Here is a 17,008-nt window from a genome sequence, read left to right on the forward strand (position 1 = left end):
AATATCTTTAATTTCAATTAGTTTTCATTTTTTTAAAAAAACATCCAGCATAAATTATAACCATAAGAAGCGCCTAACCACCAGTTTGGGTTATTATTCCAACTTTATGTGGTATGTTCGTACCATCTATGATATCGTTAGTGTATGGTATATATTTATTAGGAATCACTTTTACTGTTATCCTATGAAGGGAAATAATAAGAGGGATAAACATTAGTATGTTTTAACAGAAGGTTAAGCACTCTGCCTTTCATAACCAACTGAGCCAGCACTCTTTTGAACACTGCGACACTCTCCAGCACCCATAGACGTAGCTAAGGGGGGTGCCAAGAGTGCCAGGCTCCCTTAAGAAATATCTAGGTAGTTCCAATCATCATGCTTTAAATAAAACAGCAAAAAAAAGGTTATCTTACATTTAATTCCACATAAATAATTAATAATTAGTTAATTAATGACAGATACGTATTTCAACTACAATTTAATTCGTTAATTTTTTGATTTTGTTATTTGTACAGGTTCAGTCGAATAAACTTTACAGAGCCGATATATTCTTTTTGTTCTACAATAAGAACCTTAAAACTAGAGTTATGGGGGTTTAACCGATTACTCGCGGTCGTCTGGAGGTTAGGGAGTTTTACAATTTAAGGATGGGGAAAGGTTGAGAGGATTACGAATTTCATTGGTTTACCAATACCATTGGCATCTGTCAATCTGTGTATGAAATTGCGGACTTTGTCTTTTCTTTACACTCCACGGTGGTACCAGCGCCGTCTCTCCACGCAAAGATTGACAGTATCTTATAGGGTTTTTATGTCTCCCTTGTTTCACGCACATACTTACTATATATATATATATATATATATATATATATATACAGCAATTCCATAGAAAAAAGTTATAGTGGGTCTCAGAATTTCATGAAAATTGGTATAGTTCTTCCTTATCAAAAAATATTAGACTCGTATTTTTTTATTGCGCCATTAGGGTGACCATTTCCGTGTTAAAGTGGTCCAAAGAATCATTTTTTTTCAAAAATGTCTTTTTTCAAAAATTTATAGCTTCTGAACCTTTTGACCGATTTTTACGATTGACCCTTCAAATGAAAGATGTTTTAATGTAGTTTTAAGAAAAATTATGAAACACTCAGAGATATTTGATTTTGTAGGAAAAAAATATGTTACAAATGCTTTTTCTTGATTTTCACTGCGAGGGTCTTCAACAACTTCTTATTTTAGTATTTTTAATTGAAAGATCATTTAATTTTACATAACATATCTAAAAAATTAGCGATGTCGGAGAAGCAGTTTTGGAGATACAATTTTTTTTAAATAAAAAATTATTGTTCCGCAATATATGCACCACACGTGCATGGAAACGATGAAGACGCAAGGTAGTTCACAATGCGTCTCCATCGAGTCACAGCAGCTGTGACTAATGAAATCTATGAGTAACTTACAAGCTGGGTGCAACATTCAGTTCAGCCTGGAGGCTGTCCATAAACCACGTAGACCAATTTTTAAACATTGCAGATCCTACCTCCCCCCTCGTATACTTTACTAAAATTTTAAAATATTTTTACCGAGCGTATACTGTGGCTGGACTCCCCTCTCCCATTGAAGTCTTCGTGGCTTTAAAACAGGCCCCAGTTTGACATTATTAATTTTGGTTTCAAAATTCTGGGAGAAGTACTTAAATGCTACAAATAATTACGAGGTCGAAGAAAAATAAGTAAAACATGAAGCATTTATTTTCTTTAATTACAATTTCACACATTTTTCTTCCGTTGAAAATGAATACCGTTTGACAATAATATACTTTTCGTTTTGAGGCTTAAAACTATGGAATGACTGTGTCCCCGAAATTTGGTTCACATGTATATAACGGTTTTTCAATTTTCTTTCCATTTTATTGTAATCGGATTCCGAAAAAAACTGATGGTGTATTTTTGAATCTGGCTTAGAAATAGCCCATGAGTAAAGTTCTTGGGCCGTTGTTATATGGTGGCCTTGCAAACTCGCTTTCGCAACGTTTCGTTTTAATACTCCTCCCAAAGCATCACAAGGGCCCTTTCCATGACAAGTTGCGAAAAAATTCCACTCGGCAGCAATGCCAAAATCTTTTTGCATGTTGCATAAATTAAATGCGGTCATCTTATTTTTATATTGGCTTCCTGATCCATCTGAGAAAAAGTAAATCTGTTGTAAGCTTGGCAATTTACATTTTATGAACGCTAGACAATGCGTAAGAAATAAACGAACTGCGACATGATTATGTTTAGTGAAATCAGCAATTGCAATAAAACTAGTAAATTTCAAATCGTTAGATTCTTCGTCTTTAAAATAAATAGCACAAGGGTGAATAGTACATTGGGCGTTCGCCCAATGAAAGCCTTGAACTGCATCCTGCACAACGAAAGAATAATTCTCCGAAAAATCACAGATTATGATGCATTCTGTAGCTTTCAAATTGCTTTTGACGTGTTTCATGTAATTTGCCTGTTGCTCAGCTATAAAGTTATGCGGCAATAAATTGAATAATTTTTCTAAAAAAGTATCAATAAATTCCTGTGTGTCCATTTCAACTAAGTCCATAATGCATCTCTCTACTTGACGCCATTGTTTGAATTGTATTGATTCAACATGTCCGTTACTAAGAATAGTCATTAGTTCTGTGGCCAAAATTTGCGTTCCTGAACAATTTTTGCAACACTGCAGCCAGCATTGTTCACTTGGATTTAGACAAATTATTTTTTTAAACAAATCGTGATAGGAATCAACACCATCTGGGAGTGATTGTCTGCTTTGTAGTGTTTTAAAAATAATTTTAACGTTCTGATGATATATACAAACGCATACGGTATGCGTGCCACTTGTCCCTGCCAAAATGCAGTGTTTCGGACGGTTACTGGCGAACATGGAAAATCCTATTTTAATATCAGGATATGTATTTTTAAAGATGGAGTACGCCTCCTGCAAGTTACACAAAACTTATCTTCTTTGTACGTAGATTTCGCCTTAATCATTTTTAGATATTAAATAATCTCTTTTTCCCGGACAAACACGACTTATATCGTCACTATTGTAAAAATCACGAACAAGCATTATCGTTGGTTCTCCTAATGAAGCTCTGCTTAACCTCTTTACAGGCACCGACATTATTCCTTTCTCTTGCTGCAGTGCTTTTGCTTGGTTGGCCATATGTTGGGAAACATTGAACTCCTTCATAATTCTATATGTAGACCAACTTTTGGGAAGTGTGGTTAAAATCCTGTATCGCTCATTGCTGTCTCTTGTTTCTTTATATTTATCCTTAAGTTGTATAAGGAATTCATTTTCGTCCGACAAAGGTGCGTTGTAGGTGGTAACGATCGATTCAGAAGTGGTTGTTTCCACTGATTCTGAAAATAAATATAAAAAATGATTGATTATTAGAAAAAAAACATACAAATGATTTATTTTTTATTATTTACCTTGGCAGGGAAAAGGAACCATTCTGGACGGTCCCGCAACGGAAATTGATTCAATGCTGGTTGCTTCGATGGACTCTGAAAAATGATTGCAAAAAAGAAGAGTTTAAGTTAGTAGTTAGAAGAAAAGAATTGAAATTTAAAGAAGAATCACATGAATTTTCAAATAACGTACCTGGAGCAGCGATTCTGGATGGTCCTGCAACGGCTTCTTCGGTCACGGCATCATTGGGTTCATATAGTTTGTGGTAGCATCGTTGACAAATGAAGGAGCTACTCTCATCTATTTTAATCTTTTTTTCCACTGCATAATCGTACAATTTATTGGTGATTTTTCTGGCACATGAACTCAACATCCAAACATCACACATTGAACACTTACGTTTCATTTTTAGATATTCTTCAATTCAACTGTTCTAGTAGGAAACTTTGATTTCTAACTGATCATTTCTTTCATAACATTCGTTGTTTTATGTGAAGCATTACATCGTACCTACGAGTGAGTGATATACCTACGAGCAGGCTTGGCAAATCATTTACATTCATTTCATACATTCATTTACATTCATTTGCCTCTAACTTTTTGCATCAACAGTATTCCGCAAAACGATGTATAGAGCTTTTGTAGGTTTTGTTATTAGCTACAACTTTTGCTCATAACTCAAATCTGTATCTCTTATGCATCACAAACTAGAGCCGGCAGAACTTGTCACTGTTTTTCAGTGAATGTAAAACACATTCACTGAAAAACAGTAGTGGCTTCTGTTCACTCTGGTTCGGCATGCATAAGAGATACGGATTTGGTTTGTTAACAAAAGTTGTAGTTAATAACAAAACCTACAAAAGCTATATACATTATTTTGCGGAATACTGTTGAAGAAAATAGTTAGAGGCAAATGAATGTAAATGAATGCACGAAATGAATGCAAATGATTTTCCATGCCTGCCTACGAGTCTAAGCTGTAACTCATAGGTATATCACCTGTTCGTAAGCAATGACGTCACTTCAAACAGCTGTTTCACGTAAATAGATGAATATTGCGAATAAATACAAACACCACCAAACATTTCCAAATGTCACTAACACCGCGAAGGCTATTGGGCTGGAGCTTATGTAAAAGTCATTGCCTACAAACGAGTGATATACCTATGAGGTACAGCTTGGACTCTTAGGTACTGATGCAACATGCAAAAATTTTTTGGCATTGCTGCCGTGTGGCATTTTTTCGCAACTTGTCATGGAAAAGGCCCTATGGGAGGAGTATTGAAACGAAACGCTTTAAAATTTGAGTATACGAAGGGAAAGGTAGGATCTGCAATGTTTAAAACTTGGTCTACGTTGTTTATGGACGGCCCCCGCAGGTTGAACTGAATGTTGCACCCAGCTTATAAGTTACTCATAGATTTCATTAGTCACAGCTGCTGTGACTCGATGGAGACGCATTGTGAACTACCTTGCGTCTTCATCGTTTCCATGCACGTGTGGTGCATATATTGCGGAACAATAATTTTTTATTTTAAAAAAATTGTATCTCCAAAACTGCTTCTCCGACATCGCGTGATATAGTGGGCGGAATATTATTATATGAGACAATTCAATGCAGACGTCTTTCCAAATTTGGCAGATCGACAGGTAATCGGTGATTTTCCACGATAGTTGCTATTCAACAACTCGACAACGTCCCATCGTCAACGCCTGCTATGAGAATTTCCCTTTGCAGACGCCAACGAAATGACGTCATCGAGCTATCGATCAACTACCCTGGTTATCACCTGGTACCTTATAGCACGATGCTAGGAGGCGAACCGGAAGAATCGATGAGCTACCTCTCCCCCCCCCCCACCCTCGTAAAACGTCGATTTGACTAATTATTTAACAATGAAAAAAAAAAAAAAAATCTTCAGATCGAGCTTGGCCGAGATTTGTTTTTATTATTTTTGCATTTAAATGTTTGATCATGGCTAAATTTACCAAAATATAGTTATATCTAAGGAAATATTGATTGAAAATCGAAGATTGTAAAAAAACAAGCAAACTATTCGTAAAATGGCGGTGGCATAAAAGTTGATTTTCATGGGTCATTTGTGAAAAAGTTGTTTTGCTTTCAAGAATTCCTTAACAAATTAATAAGGTTTTAAAATGGCTTTTATGAAGAAAACTTGCAGGCTGAATTGTATTTATCTAAAGCCATTTTGCTTGATCCTAACCCGTTCAGATTTATGGCAGCATTTATGGAGGCAAAGTTGCCTGCAAAAAGTTAAACGTCAAAGTTTGTTTATCTTTCGATAGTTGCGCTGTGAGATCCAGGATTCTTCCAGGCGATTTTCTCCCGATGGATTAGGAGCAGTTACTCAGATAGTTTGCGATACTGTTTTACAACATTTCACATTTCGAACAGCTGGAAGCGCAATCGTTCCCGAAAAAGATCTCCTTCTTCCGGATGGTTACAAAAGTGCACCATCCAATGATACAGAGATGTACGGTTGAATGAAATTTTCGAAGAGTCTTTCGCCGAATAAAATCGCTGCTTTGGATCGGAAACCCGCTAATCTCCGCTAACTATCAGTTTCAGTGGTTTGCTGTCGGTTGTTATTTCGATAGTCATCGCAAGATCTGGAGAAGGCTGGTATGTTTTTCAACTTTAGACAATGTTTTATGAGTTCGAGGACCCCGCTCACTTTACTCTTCTCCGACAGATGGTCAGTCGTTGGTGGTGTGCTGGTTCTTGTAAAGAAGTAAAGTTATCTGAAATTGACTTGATTTTTTCATCCTACTTCGTCTATCCTTCGAGATTTACTTGTCATAAATTTGGCATTTATTAACTATGAGGAACCATCTTTTAAACTAAATTTGTGAACAAAGTAATTGGGGAGTTAATGATGCACTTTAAAAAGGCTAAAAAGCAACAATAAATGCTTTTTTCTCTAATGCAAATTCTAATTGTTTTATGGTTGCTTATATAATGATAGAACACGTTTATAAAGTATTTTATCATGACATTAATAAACAATTGCTTATGACGTTTATGCTTGAATTACGGAACAGTTTTAAGGAGGGAATGATAACTGTTTTAAATTTATTTTTAAAACAAGACAGTTTTTGATTTTCTTGCCAGACTATAAAAGGTTTTTAAAACAGCAAAAAGCTGAATAAGTAAGCAGGAATGTTTTACACTTTAAAATGCTATATTTAAACTAAATGGATTGTTCATTGCCGTTATAAACTATCATAAATCAGAGCGGATGCCAAATGGTTACTGAATTGTTACTTGGGTGGTAACATTGAGACAGCTAGCTGGGGCTCCCAGCCTGGGACATTAGCCTTAGTGGCCTTAATGGTCGAAAAAACGTGTGCTACCGTTTTCAGCACCTCCTTTGTTTCACGTGTTTTGTCACACAGTAATTGCAATAGACCTTTGTTTTGTGAATTCAAGCTGAACATTGCATTAGGTCCTTAGTAACATTGATCGATTCCCTCCGCCGACTTTCTCTTTCGTTAATAACTTGAGCACAGAACTGTTTCTTGATATGTGTTTCATATTAGATGCTAGATAAAAGCTTCTTTTATCGATTTGTCTACTGAAAATAGCTGGGAATGTTTTTACATAGCCATGGGAATGCAAAGAGAAAGTCGACGGAGAGAATCTGTCAATGTTACTTAGAAACTAATGCAATGTTCAGCTTGATTTGAATAGAAATTTTTAATTGGACACATTTGAGAAACATAGAGAGGGTTGAAACTTTGAGGATCACAGGTATCGATAAACACTCGAATTCATACAGTGTATCTTAAAATTGAGCGTACAGATGTCCTTAAAGCACAATTTAAAGAGATAGGGGAAATGGATGTAATGTCGGCCTAAATGCCCTTAATTTGGGCCCATACATAAATTTAGCAATCGACTTAATTTTCAATAGCGACCAAAAATATCCTTTAGTACTGTCCTAATGACGCGTTCATCTAGATAAAATTGATAAATAGCTGATTTTTAGCGATTGGCCCAATCTTAGATCCATAGGCCAACATTAGATCCATTTCCCCTACGTTTTTGAATTTTTGGCTGCTGAATTATCATAAAGTTATCAATTATTGTTCCAAAAAACAAAAAATGTTCCACTAGGGGATGCACTGTACGTCATACTTCTTGCAAAATTCTAGCGAATGGAACGATACCAGCTCAAAACACTGCTTATTTTCCACATGGTATTGCTCTTCCAGAGATTTATTTATGTTTAACGGATTAATTCCAATAAGAAGAAGTTCCACCGCAGCTACCAAATGAACAAGGCTTCAAAGAATCGCCAGCAAACATACTTAAAATCTGTCAATGCACACTGTGTTTTTTTTTCAGTATTCCGCTCTTTTTTTTTTTACTGGCAGAAAAACTTTGACAGCTGCGGTAGGGCTCTACCAACAATCAATACGAAACTAACGATTTTAAATTGGCTCACCACTTTGGTAGCCTATTGGTCCCAAGCAAACGATTAACGTACCCTATTCTAGTTGAAATTCTATTACTACACTATGTTTGTTTTGATTCGCTATGAAAGTTTGACAGATAACATCAGGGGTGTGTGGATTCATGCAGAAATGCAGGGGTGAGTGAAATAGCTTGGGACTGCTTGGGACCGTTGTTCTGGTACTGAGTGAGCCAAAAATAATAATGATTTTCTTCGGGACCCAGTGGTCTTAGAGTTACCTCTATGGCTCTACGGTACACGCAAACCAAAAATCTATTACAATTAATGTTAGTTCCGTTTCCTATCATCCTCTGTTCATGAACATCGCAACGAATGTTAGAAATGGACCATGCAGGCGATGTAATGGTTTTTTTGTCTTTTTTGTTTAGTGTTCTATCTACGCGTTCGACTATACCAGTAAGCTTGTAGAACGACGCACATTGTAGAACATTGTAGAACGACGCACACACTTGCCTCGAATCTCCCTCCAAAAAAAAAACATACGAAATCGAGTATGCGAGAAAATGAGCGCTTCATGTTTGCTTTTAGGCTATCCAATTCAGAAGCATGGAAAGAGCAGTGGAGAAAGCACAGGTCTGATAATCGCAACGTTCGTAGTTCGAGTCCAGTCAGCAATCTGATTCCGGTTTTTTTTTCGACATAACTAATTTACCTCACCAATACACTCTACATTTTTCGGTCTCCAATTTTCTTGCATTCGACCGCAGCTAGGTATATCACATCCTCGGTTCATGCGGTCTCCACTAACATCCTCTGATGATGAATCCTACATAATTGTAAGCGAATCTTACATCCCCCGGTTGGGTGTAGATCTTTCCCCTAATCACGCATTTTTCATGATTGTATGTTGAATTCATAAAAAAAAATACGTCATGAATGTTGACGTCGTGTGAAAACGGCCTAAATATATTTATCTATTCGAATGTCGTCATTTATTCAAACATTTTAGTGAAAACAATGGATAAATGGCGTATTAACGTGTTGTTTACACCTTAAAGCAGTATTTTACTGCATTAAAATAAAAATAAATGTAAAAAATATTCCTTTTTTGCATGTTTGAAATTAAGGCATGATGACGAGCTAATGCGTGGAAAGTGAACTGTTTTGAAAACACATTGAAACTCAATTGTTTTGAAGTTTTTTCAATAAAAAAAACCCATGCAAATTGAAGAAAAAGAGTTTTTATGATAGTAAAGTGATCTTTGAAAAAAAAATAGCGAAGATTGACTAAACTAGCGATTGAAAAAATAGGTCCAACCTTCATCAGTTTTTGGATAGATCCAACCAGAATCAATTACCCTACCCACGCAAAGAAATGAACAAGTCAGGCATAACATTTGATAACGGCACAAAGGCATTTGTAAACAAACTTTCTACACGCAAACCAAAAATCTATTACAATGAATGTTAGTTCCGTTTCCTATCATCCTCTGTTCATGAACATCGCAACGAATGTTAGAAATTGACCATGCAGGCGATGTAATGGTTTTTTGTCTTTTTTTATTTCGTGTTCCATCTACGCTTTCGACTATACCAGTAAGCTTGTAGACCGACGCACATTGTAGAACATTGTAGAACGACGCACACACTTGTCTCGAATCTCTCCAGCAGAAAAAGCATACGAAGTCGAGAATTTTTATTTCGTGTTCGTGTATCACCTTTCCGAAAGTGGTATTGGTTTGCGTGGGCGTAATTTGATTCGCGTGTAAAGTGCCTTAGAAAGTTTATTTACAAATGCTTTTGTGCCGTTATCAAATGTTATGCCTGAAGTAGTCGCGTGAAGTTTTACCACTTTTTTGGTCATAAGTGCAGAAAAACTGTATGTATCGCGTTAAAAATTGGATTGTATACAGTTAACATAATGTATGGGCCATATTTTTTTTCCTTTGGTTTGTTTTTTCCGTCGATCTTGTTTTCCGTGCTGAGTATCAATGCTACCGACGTGCCAGGAAGGCAGCTCCCACACCTGGACCCTTATGGGCCATATGGCAGCTTGAAGTTATATTTTACGATTAATTGTTAGGTGGCAGGTCATCGCTTAAAAAATTGGCAAAAATGTCTACTTTCTTATGCAAACTTTAATTTATGTTATGCTGTGCGTAGCTAGGTGTTGAATTTGAAGCTGAATAATAATAAATAAAGAAAGTAAATGGTTAAGACAATGAGCTTAAGATTGCTAAAAAGGCAAAGAATTAAAAACCACGTTAGAATTATTTTAAACTCACTGTGTCCTAGCAAGAAGCACGGTCGACTTGTTTCGCGCTCCGTTGTTTTGGAAGTTTTCTCGGTATTCGCTGTATATAAATTACCAGTTTTTTTTTCTCACTAAGTGACTCCTGGCATAGTTCCCGGTAAATTGTTCGAAAAGTGGGTTTTTTTTAGTAAAAACTGTTATTTCGGAAAGATTAATCCGTGCGATTGGTAATTTGCAAACCAATTTGGGCATCATCGTTGCGTGGTCACTAGGGTGTTTCATTTTGAAAAAAGTGATGAATTTTTGATAGGCCACCCTCCAGTTCGATTCATAGCCCCAAAATATGAACCTGTGCAAAAAATGGTAAAGATTGATGAAGGTTTAGAGGTCGCGCCAATGATTTGGATTTTGTATGGAGATTTTGGTGAATTAGTATGGGAAATTATTGATTTTCGTTTACATTGCTCTAACTTTGGTTGTAGTTGTCCAAACGTTGAAAAAAAAAAATATGTGGTTGTCATGACAATGATCAACAAGCCTGTTGTTGTTGCGATGAAATTGGCGTTGTTGCCTTGTACATATTCATCTGTCAATTTACCCTATTTTGCCATTTTTTCACATTTTTATAATTCTTGATACGCTGCAAAACTGAGCGTAGCAACTGTAGGCTTTTTGTTTATTGCCATAGCAATAACATACTAAATTTTTTCGACATTTGGACAAGTAGAAGCAAAGTTATAGCGATATAAGCGATTTTTTAAATTCTTCCATAGTAATTCCCATACAAATTTCAAATCATTGGCGCGACCTCTAAACCTTCATCAATCTTTACCAATTTTTGCACAGGTTCATATTTTGGGGCTATGAATCGAACTGGAGGGTGGCCCATCAGAAATTCATCACTTTTTTCAGAATGAAGCACCCTAGTGGTCACGCATACCTACCGTATTATCATCATCGAGTGTGAGCACCCGTCTCTTCATCTACATCGTTCATCAATCACCGTGCGCCTGTGTGCGCTGAGTGCCGCGCCTCGATCAAGTGCACCACAGCGAAGGTCATCCACGCTGCGCGTCGCTTCCCAGCCATCTGTGTAAACGCCTACACATACAACGCTCCTATATGTATAGGATTATCAGATAAGTTTTTGTTTTTGTTTTTTTCTTTTCCTCCCCCATTAATTTTTTTTTTCCATTTGTGTTTCTGTGTTTGTAGTGTTCTCTGTTTATTGTGTCTGTGCGAGTTTCAGTGGTAAAGCGTTTTGCGCTCCCACTAGTACGACACAATGGAAGTTTTGTCGGAAGACGACATGAATGACCAATCATCTAAAAAAAACTGATGATGTCATCCCTGGTTCGTCGTCTCAGTCTGTTAATGGGCAGGCTGAGAAAAGCTTCCGATCACAGGCCTATCCAAATAACTCGACTGGTCCATGGGTTGTCTACTTTCACGAAGGTTAGGCACAATAAACTTCGTGTTTCCGTCTCTAACCTTAAGCAAGCTAATGGATTTGCTGTCTCCCAGCTCTTTACGCTCGAGTATAGAGTTTACATCCCAGCTAGTGATGTGGAGATTGAAGGTGTGGTTACCGAAGCGAGTCTGACCCCCGAGATCTTGGAGAAGCAGGCGGTTGGCCGTTTCAAGAACCCCTTGCTTCCCCCCGGTGAAGATACTGGATGTCCAAAAACTGGGCTCAGTATCTGTCAGCGAGGGCAAAAAGAGTTTTACCCCCACAGACTCGTTTCGTGTAACCTTTTCTGGTTCAGCTCTTCCTCACTACATCGAGCTGGGAAAACTTCGACTACCTGTGCGTTTGTTCGTTCCCCGGGTCATGAACTGCCAAAACTGTAAGCAGTTGGGACACACGGCCTCTCACTGTGGCAGCAAGCCACGCTGTTCCAAATGCGGGGAGAAGCATGAGGATGACGCCTGTGCAGCTACTGTACTAAAATGCGTGTTCTGCAAAGGATCTCCGCCTCATGGTCTCTCGTCGTGCCCGGTGTACAAACAACGCGAGGAGAAATTACAACGCTCTCTTAAGGAACGTTCCAGGCGGTCTTCTGCAGAAATGCTTAAGACAGCCAAGCCATTGACCAACGACGCAAATTGCAAGTTGTCGCATGTCAGGCTATTTTTAAAGGTAAGAGCCTTTGTATTGCTTCTGTTTATATTCCTCCTAGAGCCGTTGTTAATCGAAAACAACTTTCAGATATATGTTCGGTACTTCCTGCTCCACGGTTGATTATGGGAGATTTTAATTCCCACGGTACAGGCTGGGGGGAACTGTATGATGACAACCGTTCTACTTTTATGTATGACCTCTGTGATAACTTCAATATGACAATTCTTAACAATGGAGAAGTAACACGTTTGCCTGGTCCACCCTCAAATGGAAGTAAATTAGACCTCACACTTTGCTTTAACTCATTATCGTTGGGGATCCCCACGGTAGTGATCACTTGCCGATCAAAATGTCGATTGCCAGTGGGTTCAATCCATCGGAATCCGTTAACGTCGCGTACGACCTCACCCGTATCGAATGGACAACGTTCAAGACCGCGATAGAGGAAGCCGTGTCGTCGGTAGAAGGGCTTACACCGTTGGAAGAATATAACTTCCTCTCCAATCTGATCTTGGACAGCGCGCTTCGAGCTCAAACTCGGCCAGTTCCTAGAACGTCTTTCCTTAGGAAACCTCCTTCCCCTTGGTGGGACCACCAATGCACTGAGGTTTATCGTAAAAAGTCCGACGCGTTTAAGCTTTTCCGGAAACGTGAATTTCGAAGCGTACTCTTCTCTTAAACGCGAACTCAAGAGCCTCATCAAAGCCAAGAAACGCGGATACTGGCGGCAATTCGTGGATTGATTATCGCGCGAAACGTCGATGAATACGCTTTGGAACGCGGCGCGAAGGATGCGTAACCGGTCTTCGAACAACGAGAGCGAGGAGTACTCAGATCGTTGGATTCTCAAGTTCGCGCGAAAAGTCTGTCAGAGAAACATATGAGCTTTTCTCGTGGAAACTCTACAGCTTCTCGATTTAGTTACATGGGTCTCCCCCAGGGCTCATGTTTAAGCCCCCTTTTGTATAATTTCTACGTCAGAGAAATTGACAATTGTCTAAGTGACAACTGCACGTTGAGACAACTTGCAGAAGACGGAGTAGTGTCAATGACAGGGCCCAAAGAGGTCGACCTGCAAGGACCCTTACAGGATACCTTAGAATTTGTCTACTTGGGCTATCGAGCTAGGTATCGAATTCTCCTCGGAGAAAACAGAGTTGGTCGTTTTTTCTAAGAAGCATAGCCCAGCTCAACCGAAGCTTCAACTTTTTGGTAAGCCGATCACTCATTCCATGTCTTTCAAATATCTTGGGGTCTGGTTCGATTCCAAATGCACCTGGAGATCGCACATTGAGTATCTGAGACAAAAATACCAACAAAGGATCAATTTTCTTCGAACAATTACCGGTGGTGGGGAGCCCATCCGCAAGATCTTCTAACGTTGTACCGGACAACGATTTTATCGGTTTTAGAGTACGGTATTTTTTACTTCCAGTCGGCGGCTAAAGCGCACATCATCAAACTGGAACGGATCCAGTATCGCTGTCTTCGTATCGCGTTAGGATGCATGCACTCGACTCATACGATGAGTCTCGAAGTGTAAGCGGGCATGTTGCAACTCTCTGATCGGTTTTCGGAATTATCCCTCAGACTCCTCACCCATTGTGAAATCATGAACCCACTGGTGATTGCAAACTTTGAGAAGCTTCTTGAGCTAAACCCTCAAACTCCTTTAATGACATTGTACTACGTGTACATAACACATGATGTCAGCCCTTCACAGCATAATCCTCATCGTGTATGCTTCTCCAACTTCGGCAATTCAGTCAGTTTTGATTTATGTATGACGCAAGAGATTTGCGGAATCTCAGAACATCATCGTTCCATGATTGTTCCGTCATTATACACTGCAAAGATTGGCCAAGTTGATTCCGCAAGATCGTTCTTCACAGATGGATCACTAATAGAGGCGTCCGCTGGTTTTGATATTTATAACGAATTTCATAGCGCCTCTCGAATGCTTCAAGCTCCTTGTTCCGTAAATGTTCCTGAGCTGGCGGCAATATATTTTACGCTAGAAACTATCACCTCACTTGCACCAGATCATTATTTTATTTTTACGGATAGTCTCAGTACTGTCCAGGCTATTCGCTCCATGAGGCCGGTAAAGCACTCCTCGTATTTTCTCATGAAAATACGAGAGCTTTTAAGTGCTTTATCTTTAAGATCTTTTGTCATCACCTTTGCATGGGTCCCATCTCATTGCTCGATTCCGGGCAATGAGATGGCGGACTCACTTACTAAGGTGGGCGCTATAGAAAGCGATATTTACGATCGACAAATCGCCTACGATGAATTTTTCTTCATTTACCGTCAACAGTCACTCGTCAGCTGGCAGAATAAGTGGAGTGAAGGGAGTTTTGGACGATGGCAATATTCGATCATTCCTAAGGTGTTGAAGAGTCCTTGGTTCAAGGGGTTAGATGTGGGTCGAGACTTCAATTCGTATGATGTCTCGCCTCATGTCCAATCACTATTCGTTAAACGCTCACTTCTCCGTGTTGGGCTGGGGGACAGCAATCTCTGTGAATGTGGACCAGGTTACCAGGACGCCGATCATATTATTTGGTCTTGTGCTGAGCATCGTGGAGTCAGATCGGAGCTGTACGATTCCCTTCGAGCTCGAGGTAGACAACCTAATGTTTCAGTTCGGGATATTTTGGCTAGACGTGATCTGGAGTTTATGAAACTCATATATGTTTACTTTAAGAATATTAACCTTAGATTGTAAGTTTTATTAACCTTGTGTAGTTTGTATTTTGAACGTGTGGGTTTTTTATGTTTGTTTTAGTATTAATTAAACATTTGTATCGTAAACCACATTTCAAACCTCCTTCTCCCTTTTTCCATCCAAAAAAATTGTAAATCTCCACTAACCTCGAGACAACCGCGAGTATCCGGTCCAGCTCCTTTAACTTTAAATATAATACATCAATAATTTATAACGATAATGATAACTCGGCTCTGTAAAGTTTATTCGATTGAGCCTGTACAAATAAAGTATTTAATAAAAAAAAATATTTTAAAAGAATTGACTACCCCCTTGATCTCCTTTCTCTTTTACAGCTGGTATAATCAATTTGACAGATCGATGCCCTAAAATGCCCTAAAATGCCCTATGTCATTTAAAATCACTGAAATGGGGTCGATTTTTATGATCAAGTTCTACAAATATTATGTGCTCTAATGTAAGGCTCATCGATGCCAATTTAAGGTATCGATATATTCGTTCTTGCTCGGGAAATGTTCTACAACTAACAAATTAGAAGATAATTTATTTATTATAATAACTGACAGATTCTAAGCACTTATTTTTTTCCATAATTACATGACTTGTTATTTAAAAAGTCTTTCAATAATACCAAACACGGTTTTATACCACAAGCATACAAAAATAAGATATCATACTACATTAAGATATTCATATGTTATTGGTCAGTTACCGGTTCTTCCTCGGGTAGGGTGCCCGAGCAGGAGAAAATAACTAATGAATACCTAATTCTGATCTGATACCAAAATTTGGTATTGACCAGCATGACATAAGAGGTTAAATACCAAAGAATAATACCAAAAAATTACATGGAAAATACTTTGTAAACACCAAAAATTGATATTTGAATACCAAAAACATACCTGAGTGGTATTGTTTTGGTATTGCATTAACATAATTTGGTATTGGACTTGTATTGTGGGAACATTTTTTTGGTATTATTTTTTGGTATTTTACCTCTTATGTCAGGCTCATCCATACCAATTTAAGGTATAGAGATATTCATTCCTGCTCGGGTGGGGTAGAGAACTACTTCAGCCTGAGTGCCCATTTTGGGCCTATCAAGCAGAAAACATCAAATAAATCCATGATTTCGGCGATAGCAGGTAAAATATGCGTTTGATACGATACGAAATCAATAAGAACGCGTGATATGAATGTTTGCAGCCAATATTCTCAAATACAAATGAAGCGCTCCGACCGAATCAATCTTTATCTTCATTCGATAGGCCGAAGTAATTCATTGGCGTTTCAATGCGTTAGGCCGAGTTTGGCTTCAAGAAACAGTGTTAGACTTTTAAAAATATCTCAACAATTTGTTTCTCTTTATCAAAACTTACAGTGCATACGGAGAGGTAAATAATTTTGGAAGCCATAAATAATAATAACATTCCATTTGGTGCTAAACTACGCTAGATTAAGAAAGACTAAGTGCGGATTGTGCTTAATAGGCCGGAAATGGGACAGTTAACCCTACTTAATTTTGAAAGTAAAAAATTAAACCATTTAGGCCACCATTGATTCATTGCCTTTGCTAAACATGGTAAAGATCAGTGATGGTTTAGAGGTCGCGCATATGGTTTGAAATTTGTATGGAAGGTGGCCCTAATGATTGTTTTTTTTTTACAGAATGAACTGCTTTAATGGAGCAACTATACTTTGCTTGCAACACTGAGCAGATATGAGTTAATAAAATCGTACTAACGAATAACTCTATTTTCGGCTTCAAAACAACTTTTAAGTGCATTAATTAATCAAGCTGCAAATTTGCAGAGATCTAAACTTTGGATACACCATTGACGCGCCCAAGTGAGCAAGCCATTAATTACATATTACTCTTTCATGGCATACCCCGTGACGAAAAGCTCTCTGTGGTTAAGTTTTTGCGGTGGACAGTGAATAGCTTTCATGTAGAGTGCCCACTCGGAACATACATGGTTGGTACTCATCACATCAGCTAGCTCTACTCGCTAC

This window comes from Ochlerotatus camptorhynchus, unplaced genomic scaffold, assembly GCF_037179485.1.
Source record: "Ochlerotatus camptorhynchus isolate MF236.1 unplaced genomic scaffold, CSIRO-AGI_Acam_v1.1 ptg000085l, whole genome shotgun sequence".
In the NCBI taxonomy this organism is placed as follows: domain Eukaryota; kingdom Metazoa; phylum Arthropoda; class Insecta; order Diptera; family Culicidae; genus Ochlerotatus; species Ochlerotatus camptorhynchus.